This window comes from Pteropus vampyrus, unplaced genomic scaffold, assembly GCF_000151845.1.
Source record: "Pteropus vampyrus isolate Shadow unplaced genomic scaffold, Pvam_2.0 Scaffold216, whole genome shotgun sequence".
NCBI classification, from domain to species: domain Eukaryota; kingdom Metazoa; phylum Chordata; class Mammalia; order Chiroptera; family Pteropodidae; genus Pteropus; species Pteropus vampyrus.
Genome location: NW_011888997.1, coordinates 3240454 through 3249927, shown reverse-complemented (window position 1 = coordinate 3249927; position 9474 = coordinate 3240454).

Here is a 9474-nt window from a genome sequence, read left to right as displayed (position 1 = left end):
TAAGAATGAGCTCATACTTAGTTCAAATTCCAGTTCATATATTTATTGTGAAGTGAGAATGATTAATAGCATCTGCCTCTTAGGGTTAGCAGGATTAAATGATAGAATTCCTGTACATCCCATTAGCATAGTGGCTGATACATAGAAAGGACTTGATGGCTGTGAGCCATTATTCTTATTGCCAAGCTCAGCTGTCCCCTCATCGTGAAGCCCATCTTTCAAATCTTCCCAAATACCTGAATAAGAATTGTCTTTCTCTTTCTGTACAACTTCGGCATTTCATTTACCTCTCTAACACTTCTATTGTGAATTATGGTTATTAATATATATATATGCCTGTCTTCCTCATTAGATATTAGGTTCCAGAGGATAACGACCATGTCTTCTTCATCTTTAAATTTTTTTCTCTCAGTACACCTTTCCCAATACCTAATATCAGGTTTATACACGTTAGAATTTAAATAAATGTTTATTAAGATGACAGTTTCCTTCTTATCCTTCAGGTCTCATGGCAAATGTCACCTCTCTATTGATTCATTCTAAAGTAGCCTTGCCATCCTACTCACCCTCTATGAAAGTTAAGTCAATTACATCACCTTGTTTATTTCATTCACAGTCTTATCATTTGGGGAAATTATTTAATTAAGATATGCACTTGTTTATTACTTATCTCTCCTAACAGAATGTAAGTACCATGACAGTGGAGCCCTTGTTCCTCACCCAATCCTTAGCCCCAGGGCAGTAAGTAGCAATGTAAGAACTCAGAAAGTATATTTTAAATGAATCATGACATCTCCTAGGGCCTGGATATGACACTGGCAGAAGTGATGTGTCCCAGTGCCTCCTGTTGAAAAAACTAGTAAAGTTGGTGATGACTTCTGAATATTTAAAAAGGTGACGTTCAGGAACAACTGTGAATAAGGTATCAGTAACTGCCTCACTTCTTTTGTCTCTGCCATCCCCAGCTACTTTTGCTCACAGAGACCACACTACCTGCAGGTTTAAGCCAAATGAATTCCCAAACCAACCATGGCATGAAGAAGGAAAGCCTTAAGCAGCTGCTGGAGCCATGATCGAAACAGTAGGACTGCAGTCATATCTGGATGGTTTAGACGAAGTTTGCTTACATGAAAGGGTCTGCCAAATAATACACTCAGGCAAGCACTGGCATCTAGTATAGGTAATGAAAGACTTTCTGGTTTGCTCGGAAACAGCTAGGACATTGCACTGTTTGAATGAGGCAACCAAAATTTTGAATAATCTTTAATAAATAGATGGAGAGGGTCTTCCACTTGGCTCATATCCAAATTTGTATCAGGGTCTGGTGAATGATCTGGTCCCTTGAAAACTGATAGAAAAGATCTGGTGGGATCTGTGGTAGAAATAGTATTGAAGCCTGATTGATAGCCATTATAGAAGAGGAGTTTCTTGCTGTTTTTCTGACTGATTATAGGGATCCTAACCAATTACATGGAGTGTAACATATTAGGACTTAGAAAGGAAATAAATCCTTTTTGGCAGAAATCTATGTATGACCTTGATGTTAAAGAAATTATAGGCTGTGTCAGAGCATAAAATTAACAACTCAGTTTTTCATTAACTAAAAATATTATTGCTTGGACCAAAAATTTTGACTCTGGAGCTTCCACCTTGGTGAACATATGGAGGTGCTGGGGAGAGTGACATGCCTAGTGAGGGCATGGAAATTTCTCATCCCTTCCCACATACCTTACCCTAAGCATCTTTCCATCTGGCTACTCCTTAGTTGTATTCTTCTATAATAAACCTTCAATCTAAAACACAAGACACACAGAAAGAATACCACATAAAGACAGAGACAGAGATTGGATGCATTTACAGCCAACAATTGCCAAAGACTGCTGACATCAGAAGCTAAGAGAAAGACATGAAATAGATTCTGCCTTAAAATGTTCACAGATAGCTTTGCTCCTGCCAATACCTTGATTTTGGACTTTCAGTATCCAGAACCGGGAGAGAACAGATTTCTGTTGTTTTAAGCTACCCAGTTTGTAGTAATTTGTTATAGCAGCCCAGAGAAACTATTACAGGTTCCTTTACATGGTGCCATCCCCATCTATGGATCAACCAAAGAGTAACAAAATCTTCCTCAGAGCAAAGTATTCACTTCATAGAGAAAGAAACACAAAAATGGCTTGGCCTCAGGGGATTTTTCATAGTGGCTGGGTTGTCTCTTATTGGAGAAGGATTGAATGCATTTTTAGTTGTGACTTATCCTTAATGTGGTAAGATTAGAGAAGGGTGCATTGGGGCATGTTCTCTCCTGTGAAAATTATAGAAATAAGCATGAAAAGAAGGGGCGTCAATGTTTCTTATGTAATGTTGGGAATAAAATAAGAAGAGAATTGGTTTATTTGTTTTCCAGAGATAATTTGATGAGCAAGGATTTTAAATTATATTACCTTTTCTGACAGAAGGTAGATCCCTATGTTCTCAATTGTATTCCATTGGAATTACTAAGTTTTCATGCAGGATGAAGACTTAGCAGGACAAATAAATGATAAAACAGATTCCAAAGAAACATATAAAACTGTTAAGTAAGTAGGTTTTAGAAAACTAAAAAGCACACCTCAGAGACGTTGCTGGAACAAACAGTGGTCAAAGCAGAATAGAAGCTATATTTTATATAGCATAATATAGGCATTTATTAAATGTGAGTATACTTTCATTATAAAAAAATAATAATAAACAAAACTTGACTCTCTCACGGTCCCCATCCAATCCATTGGCATATTTTGTCAGCTTTTCCTTCAAAACATATCTAGAATCTGATCACCTCTTATGACTTCCACTGCTACAGCTATATGTTTCTATCATCTGTCCGGGGGATTATTGCAATACTCTCCTAATTTGTATCTCTGTGTTAACCTCAGATTATCTCATTCTTTTGTTCAAAACTCTCCAGTTGGCTTTCGTCTCACTCTAAATAATATCCAAAATCCTTACAATGTTCACAAAGACCTATATGATCTGTCCCCCCATGACCCCCGCCTTACCTCTCTCACTTCATTTCCTACCAGTCTCCATCACGATCACTCCACTCAAGGTTTGGTGGCCTCCTTCCTCTTCCTTCCCCTGAAATGTTCATGCAGGTACCCACATGGCTTACTCCTTTATTTTCTTGAGGATTTTGCTAAACTGTAACTTTATAAATGACACTCCCTATAGCCCATTATTTTTCTCCTCAGTGCTCATTACCATATATACTCTTTGATGATTTATCTACTTTCCGTCTGCCCTCACTAAAATGTAAACTCCATGACAGCAAAATGTTTGTTTGTTTACTGCTCTATATCCAATCTTTAAGACACTGCCTGAAACACAGTAGCACTATATTAATAATTTTTTTTGACATTATAATTCTAGATTTTTCTGACTCTTTCACTAGACTCTAAGGCTATATATCATTAATCGATCTTAGTGCTCCACAAATGTTCTTTGAAAGAATTAATATGAAATGTTTTAAAAAGAAATCTATAATGCCATTTATTTTAAAATTCACTTTATGCTCACACTAAATAGTAATTAATAGGCAGAGATAATGTTACTTTCGTTTGAATAGATGAGGAAAATAATTGAAAGACAACGAGTATTCACTTTGAAAACTGACTTCTAACCTTATTTTAAAATTCAAATTATGTTCTAAAATGTCCTAAAGGACTGAGGCAGACGTTTTGAATTTTCTAGACACTGCATCCATATTTCTTAAGTTTGATGTAAAACTTAGGCTTCCTGTTCTCTTATTTTAATTCTCTTTTTTTCCCATTTCTATACACAGAAGATAAAGAGAAACATTCATCCTCACAGAATGGCATAGAATGCAGAAGTGATGAGGGCTGCACTCTAAGAGGATTAAGCACACAAAGAAGATAATTAACTTGCAGAGGCCCCACAGAAAATTGTGGAGTAGTGAGAAGAGCATTTGGAGTTTCTGTTATCCTAAGAAAGATCTACTCAGTCAAATAGCTACAGTTTATGCCTCAGAGTTCATTTGTAGTCCTGTTAACATAAATTAAGGAAAATATTTAACTTAAACATTAATGTAAAGAAACTAAATTAATTTACCAAAGTCATTTGTTTTTAAATATAGGTCAACAGCTAGTTTAAGACCAAAGCACACTAGATTTTTTGCTACTGTCTTTAAAATCATTCGCACTAGCAATAAAACTCTGAACAATAAAATTTCACTAGGGAAAATGATGAGAATGCAGAAATACTAGACTTCTCTAACTACAAACTCTCATAATTGGTTTTATAGCCACTTATATGATACTTTCCATGAATAGAGAAATTATGAGTGATTTTAATTTTTCTTTGAGCTTTTAAATTGTTTCAAAACAATTTGTACAAAACATTTTTAAATCAGAAAAATATGAAAAAATATAATATGCTTATATATTCTTTTCTAATATATAGTAATTCTTCTTGAATATAATGTTCAGCCTTTAAATTTAGCCATTAGAAATGCACCTCACGTGTTTGAAAGCAAAAGGCCCAATTGATCTGGTAGAAAAACAGCTCCGAGTCTACCAAATTTGACTCATTCCCTGAATACTGTTTATTGTAAATTGAAAGTGTAATGCCAGGAGGATAATTCATCATTTAACTAAAGCGAAACACAGAAAGGAATAAGTTTTGACAAACAATCTGACTGTAAAAAAAGGAATAGAGAAAGAGGAAGCAACTAAAGAAAATTTGAGATTTCTTTGCTGCATGTAATACACTATATACAAACAGCAGCAAAAACTGGGCAACAGTTAATTTTTGAAATCTTGCCTAAGGATCTGTTATCACCTAAAATCTTAAGAATATTTATTAATACCCCTGAATATATTATTTCAGACAAGATTTAAAATCAGTCTTACACAGATATGTCACTAGGATATTTCTCCAAAGAAATATCCCTTCTCTTCTTACTTTGGGAAATTTGATTCAACTTGACCCTGTTCTTAAGTCTCTGCCAATGTGGAGTTGGTGCACATAGAAGGAGGGTGGCCATCTCCTCAGACTTGAATAATAATGCTAGCTAGACTAATTCTTATGGGTATCATCTGCAAGCCTAAAATGTCTAAAATATGAATAAAAGCAAAAGGAAATTCAAGGCTAAAGGGAATTTCTATTACTTTTTAAGTAGTGAGGTAAGGCTGATTAGAATAGAACTGATTGGAATGATACCAATAAATGTAAGATGCAGAATATAAATCAAAGCAAATTGATTTAAATTTTAGATAATTAAAGCCCACATTTTTCTTAGTGTGTAATGAAATATCTTCTAAATGTAAATAATATAATCGTTAGTTGAAAAATAAAAATATTTACATAAACTATGCACAATCCCTACAAAGGGGCTTCACTGGTGTACATGAGACAATACACGTGAAGAGATTGCCATCTAGTGGCTAAAATATATTTTTAGTATGTAGGACTGGAGGCAAAAACTCTTGTTTAAGCAAATGTTAGTATTTCTCACTATTCTATTTTATTTCCAAATGCTTGTATCTTAATGCAGGAATCAAAGAGATTCATATATAGCGGTATATCTGGGGTTTTTTAAATACATAAATAATTTTTCCAATAAATTGTATTATTTTCTGTTTAAAGTGTAATATATTCCATTGTAGAACACTTCTAAACTATAGAAAAGTATATAGAAGAAAATAAAATCTATAACCCCACCATCTAGAGACAACCACAGTTAACATTTTATTTCTTTCAAATTTTTGCATATGCATTCACAATTTTTTACATGATTGACATCACAAAAAAATAATGTTTTAAAGGATGCTTTAAACACTAAAGTTCCATTTGGTGTTTTTAACCATGCTATTAAAATTTGCTGTGGTTTGAGTGAGGGTCTTTTCCTGGCAGGAATAAAATATGCATATGCATGGATAAGTGAGAGAATATCTCATGTTTAGGAAACTGCAAGAGCCTCAACACTGTTGGAAAATGAAATTAGAAGTTGACAGTTCAGTGAGAGTGCTAGTAAGAATTGGCAGGAATTGGAGCGTGCATGGAAAACAGACCAAGAAGAACACTGGACACATTAACTGTTGATATGGATAACTATTGAAGAATTTGGAGTAATGGACTTATATTACTGAATTTGCATGTCAGAAGATAATAAAATAATTTGATACTAATTTGGAGGACAGAATAAAATAACAGGTCTCATAGCTAGCCACATTTTAGAACTACCTAGGGAGTTTTAAAAATGTCGATCTCCAGATTCCAGTCCAAACCAGTTAAATCAGGATCCTGGAGAATGAGATATTTTACAAAGTTTCCCAGATAGTAGTATTATTATGCAGCTTGGGGTAAGAATCACAAAATTAAGGAGAAATAGAATTAGAGACAGAAATACCATTTAGAAGAGTGTTACATTAGATAATGTGAAAAATCATATATGCCTACACTAGGTTAGTGACAGTATGCATGGAGAAGTAATTTAAGTGGTAGAATTGACACAAGTTGCTAATTAATTGAACACAAGGTATGAAATACAAAAGAAGTACTCTCTAATGGTGCTTTGGTAAATGGTGGTGTCAGTAGGAAATACAGCTGATTGGACTTGTGTATGGGAGGTGAGAAGTATACTAATTGAGAAGAAGCTACCATTTTTCTTCAGATCCTTTACCAAGGATATATATACCCTTATATATATTTTCTATTTGCCCTATTGTAAATCTTTGGGCCAGATATTGGAACACAGCTTCAGCCGACCTTTTCATTCTCTCCTTCGTGATGGTGGGGCCAAGACTCTGCAAACCATGTGTTTGCTTCCCCAGGCTGGTTCATGTTAGGCTCTTCTGGCAGGAGACATGACAGGAAAACTGCCACATTGGCGATTGGTGAGGAAAAAGGGATTCATTCTTTCCTGTTTGCTTCTTGGTGACTTCCTACATGCTACAATGGCCATTTATGCAGCTATTTTTAAAGAAGAGTTAAATAAGCACTCCCAGTCAGTATAAAATAGAAGAAACTAGGAGTTGTGACTTAATTTTTTTTCTTATATCACACAAGAGAGAGAAGATGGAGAGAAAGCCCTCAGCATTTAGGCCTTCAGATGGCCGCCACTTGTTTCTGAACTCTATTTTCTCAAACTCTAACCTTCTTCTGGCAGACCCTGCTCAACCTTCACCATCTAGGGTCCTCACTTATTTTCTTAGGGAAACTCAACTTGCCTTCACGTGGGAAAGGAGCCACATCACTGTGTGTGGTTAAACTACATGGACTTTGTCTAGATGGTGATAAATTTTTTCTTGGCCTAGGGTTTGCCAGAGGAATGCAGGGATTTTCCAGGGGTACTATTGGCTCTGGTTTTATGAGATAAAGACAGTGAATGACCTGATCCCAGGTTGGTCTCTTCATCAGTGAGTGCAACTGACATTTTCTACCTGATTAATATAAGAATAAGGGCAACTCGATTCCATGAATATTAATTTTCTTCCCAACGAACATGATCTGGCATGATGTGAGGTAGGTATAATCTTTAAATTGATATGACTTTGACTCTATTCTTTTGGGAAAAAAATAACCCTTGTATTCCTAGATATGGATCTTCTGGTTTATTCCTCTGAAGATGTCCATATTATTAGAACTATCATTTTAGTTTGGAATCACTGTTTATGAATCATTTAGGAAAAATGGTGCCAGCTTCAAATATAATGTTTCTTATAATGTAATATTTCCTCTCAGAAAAGTGCAGGTGATGGTGGGGGAGGGGATCTCATTTTATCCCATTAAACTATCTGTATCTCTCTCTACCTCTATCCACGAAACCATGACAGCTGATCATTTTATTCAAAACACTAAGGTAAAAGCAGTACCCAAAGTATTCATCATATTGTCTCCCTTCTTTTCACTTGACATATCATTTGAGATTTTTTCACTGCACGAACGTCTCATTTCATTCCAAAATCTTAAACTCATATTTATTCTCATTTTAGCTAACGTGCTAAGTATATAACCAAAACACTTCCCAATAAAAAAGGAGAATCAAAAAGAATACACTTACACTGTTCTTGCACAAATAACAACTAAAAGAACTGCTACTATTTAAAGATGAATGATATGAGATTTCTGCATTGACAAATGTATTGTTCTTAAATAAAAGAAATATAAATGTGAAAGACAAAGAATTACTGAAAAAAATGTGTAGATGAAAATTTCCCTACACTCTCTAAAAAAGTAAAAAAAAAAAAAAAGAACTCTAAAACAAGAGACAAAAAAGAAATAATATGAAATCAAATGGAGATGCAAGGCAGAGTTAAGGAAAAAAACCGAAGTAAAAAACACAATATGAATGTGTGAAAAATAATATAAATGGAGCCACTTCAAAATGGAGTTGGAGCCACCATCCCAGAAGAACTGCCTTGCATGTCTTAGTCCTCGAACCTTTGAAATGTTCAGAAGGGGCAAAATAACCTTTGGACTGGGCCAAAGCAACACTGTATTTCAAACAACTGTTTGCAAAGCTAACAAGAAAGTATACATCCTGACTACTAGACTGAAAATTAAAGACATTATTTAGAATTAGCAACACCATGATAGCTAAAGAATAACTTAGCTGATTTGCACCTATGGAAATTCCTTCCTTGGCTTAGTAACACTAATAGAAATTCTTTCCTTCTAGTCATGTAATTATTTCTCTTCCCTTTGTCATAAATACCCATAACTTCACCTCTAATTGGAGCACTCTTTGAGTTTCTGCCTGAATCAGTGCTTCTCAGAATTGCAAAAATTTTTTTAATCTCAAATAAATGATTGTTGCCTCTAACTTTGACCTTTTATTTTCAGGTTAACAAAATATATATAAAAACTACATTTGAAATAGGAAGAAAGAGAATTGATGTAAAAAAGTATAAAAAGAAAAGTGGGAAAAGCACACAGTGCAGTAGAAAAGAGTAATAACTTAAAGCAGTGGTCTCCAACCTTTTTGGCACTATGGACAGCCCTTCCACGAGAATCTAATGCTCAATGATCTGAGGTGGAGCTGAGGTGGTGATGCTAGAATCGAGGAGATGATGCTAGTGCTGGGGAGCTGTTGCAAATACAGATGAAGCTTGGTTTGCTGCTCACCTCCTGCTGCGAGGCCTGGTTCCTAAGAAGCCATGGACTGGTTTGGGTCCGCGGCCTGGAGCTTGGGGACCCCTGACTTAAAGGGAAGAGAGCAAATGAAAATAGATAATTGTCTGAGACTCTTTCTGGCACATTCCCGTCAATGCAGAGATCTCATATTTCCCTGAGCACACGGATGCCCAGCTAGGCTACATTTTCCAGACTCCCTTGTGGCCATATCTCACTAATGTAATGTGAGTGGAAGTGAGTTATACAAGGAACTTGCTTGAAGAAGACTTTTTTGGATTTGCATTGTAGTCTTGAGTCTCTTTCTATGCGATCTTCTTTATTACCAACTCTTTTCAGAAGTTTCAG